General features: G+C 41.1%; 1 pseudogene; it reads right to left on the bottom strand.

Annotated features, from left to right (window-relative positions):
* Positions 1-2,271: 2,271 nt before the first annotated feature.
* LOC107650705 (60S ribosomal protein L36-like) lies at positions 2,272-3,229 on the bottom strand (annotated as a pseudogene).

The following is a 3,229-nucleotide window of genomic DNA, read 5'->3' as shown; positions in this document are numbered from 1 at the left end:
AGCTGTGTGACTCTGGCCAAGTCACTTACTCTCATTTACCTAGTCCTTACTGCTCTTTTGCCTTTGAACCAATGGTTAGTATTGCTTCTTAGACATAAAGTAAAGGTTAAAATAAATAATAAACCCATAAAATATAGTCTTCTGGTAGCACTGCTTGCTTGTTATTTCAAGGGGGTAGTTAACTCTTGGCTTAGCCCCCCACTCCTTGTCCCTTTATGTCTTTTAGATTTAATACATCCATTAACAAATCATATATACCTCATATTGTAGTGAGGTAAAACAGTTCAGCTAGGAAAACCATTATAATGCCAAGATGTCAATGAAAGTAGTATACTTTCTAGTAGGCATAATTCCTTTCCCAAGGCCAAAGTTGCCATGAGAGTTACCATAGTTCCCAACTTCTCATGGCCTGGAGTCAGGAAGGATCAATTTCCTGAGTTCAAATCTGACTTCAGACACTCACTACTTGTATGACCCTGGGCAAGTCACTTTACTCTGCCTTAGTTTCACCATCTGTAAAATGAGCTGGAGAAGGAAATGGCAAACCTCTTCAGTATCTTTGCCAAGAAAACCCTAAGTAGGATCATGGAGAGTCGAATACAAATAAAAAAATGACTGAAATAACTTCTCATAAAGTTCTGTTCTCAGCTTTCACATTAATTAAAAATTGTCATCTTTTCCATTTCTTCCCTCCTCCATTCCCTTGTCCCATGTGGGATCCTTTTACTTGCCCTTCTACAACTCCTGGGTGTCAGGAGAAGAAATCAGGGTTTTCTTTGCTTTTATAGGTTCTGTCTCCCATGGTAGTGGGAGGGGGCAAATAATAATAAATATTCATTTAATTGAATCTCATTCATTTATAGTATGATGGAAACAAAGGAGCTGGGGTTGCCTTCCAGAACTTTCAGAGATTCTCCCATGCTTAGCTAATGGGTGAATAAGACATAAAGACTAGCTTTCTTCCCTTCTTCCTTTATGGTCTTGGAAACTTGGACTGTTCCCAGTATGCCCCAATCTTAAACCTTCCCAACACTAAACTTTAGTTCAGGAGAAAGAGGAGACTCAGAAAATCTGCCCTCTTCTCAAGATGAGACTAGAGATGATGCGGTTGGCAGGAGTCTCTTAGCTTCCTGTATTCATTTACTTTTCTCATTTTATGTTTCTTCTTGGCTCCCACAGTTTAACCTTGATGCCACCTTCACTGTCCTCTGCCTAACCAACCTATTTAGGCCCCACAAACACTGATGATGCTTTATTGGCAACATTTTTAGGAACAGTAGTAGCTGGAAAAATACCACCCAAATGCCCCAAGGCCACCTCTGAAAAAGACATTCCTCTTACATAAGTATAAAGTATTATGATTTCTCAACATTCTTTCCCTCTTTAAAAATCATTTCCATTTATGTAGATTCCCTCCCTCCCCCAGCTTTGCAAAGTGCTTTCACATTGAGCTAGGAGATGAAGGACCTGGACTTTATATCACTTTTATTATTTACTTATTTTAAACCTGTACTTTCTGTTTTAGTAACAAAAGACAGAATGGCAAGGGCTAGGCAATCAAGGTTAAGTGACTTGCCTAGGGTCACACAGCTAAGAAGTATCTGCGGCCAGATTTCAACCGAGGTCCTCCTGCTAGATCTGGTGCTTTATCCACTGAGCCACTAGCTGCCTCCTGACAAGTTTCTTTTGTAACTTTCAGTAAGTTGCTTCCCCTCTCTGAACCTCAGTTTCTTTATCTGTGAAATAAGAATAATAGTAATCTCACTATCTCACAAGACTATTGAGAATAAAATGTTTTGTAAAACTAAATATAGGAGAGTTGCTTTTTTAAATCTCCACAAAATCTCTGTAACTTGGCTAGGACAGATATTGGCATTCTCACCATAACCCTTGTGTCAGAGGCTCATACATGACATAAAGGGCTCTTTCCCTCTTCCCCTACTTCCCTATTTCTTAGATCTTTATTATCTGACACACTCTAGCATGTCATTATCAACTCTCCTTGTAAATGCATAGTTCAAAAGATTGAAAGAAGAAATTTGTTGTTCCATTGTTTTTCAGTCAGATCTGACTGTGACCCCATTAGCGGTTTTCCTGGCACAGATATTGGAGTGGTCTGCCATTTCCTTCTCTCTGTCTGTCTCTCTCTGTCTCTGTCTCTGTCTCTGTCTCTGTCTCTGTCTCTGTCTCTTTCTCTCTCTCTCTTCTCTCTCCTCTCTTATTTCTTCCTCCCTTCCCTGCCTCACGTCACTTAGTTATTTGCCAAATCTTTTATTTGCCTTTAGAGAGACAAGGTCCAGTTTGGTCCTTTCTGGCAGCAGCTTATCCCATGGCAGTTAGGATGTTGCTGAACTTTCTTTTTCCCAGCCTGGATGTGAGTTCCTATTCCTTTTCTCCTAAAAAAAAAAATTAAGAGCCCCTTTATTCTTGGAGAACTTTAATAACTCCATGACCTGCCTCTTACAGGGGGCAAACTCTGGGATCATACCTCTCAGAAACTTGGTGTGCTGAGTCAAATGCCCATGGTCACCAGTGTTGCCACTTCAAAATGTTCTTGGTAATTTTGTGGCCCTTATTGAGGCCCATGGCCATGAAGTAGCAGGTGGCTATGAATCCAGCTCAACTGAATCTCCAGTGGCAGCCACAGCAGAAGGGAAGAGAGAATGTTGAAGCATTTCTTTCTCCAGCTCATTTTACAGATGAGGAATCCAAAGCAAATAGGGTTTAGTGACTTGCCCAGGGTTACTTATCTAGTAAGTGTCTGAGGTCAAATTTGGGCTCAGGAAAAGGAATTCAACAAAAAACCTCTGGGCTTGGCATCCTATCCACTGTGCCACCTGGTGGGGAGGAGGAGAGAGAGGTTTATTAGTAGATCTAAAAAAAGTCAAAAAGGCTCATCTTTGAGGAACTCTTCTTCAGGGGCCTGAATAGCTTCAACAATTTGGAGCCATTCCCTGAGTATCATGTCCTAGCAGACATGATCTCAAGCAGTGGATGTTTCCTAGAGAGTCTCTCTGCAGCACCCAGTAGAGGCACCTATGGTTGCTCCATACTGGCATTCTACTCCATATTTCCAGCTGGTTGCACATTTTTTGCATTTTACTCTACTTGCAGTTCTCTGGCAGTTGGCATCAATTGTTACTCCTGTAGTTGCCACACCTCCCAATTATTTAGCTGTTTTGGGAGGGTTACACCTGAATAAAAGCCTTCCTGCCTCAAAAGTACCCAT

The sequence above is a fragment of the Monodelphis domestica genome, chromosome 1 (assembly GCF_027887165.1).
Source record: "Monodelphis domestica isolate mMonDom1 chromosome 1, mMonDom1.pri, whole genome shotgun sequence".
NCBI lineage: Eukaryota > Metazoa > Chordata > Mammalia > Didelphimorphia > Didelphidae > Monodelphis > Monodelphis domestica.
Note: the sequence above shows the minus strand (reverse complement) of the source record. Positions and strands in the feature narration are given on the sequence as shown.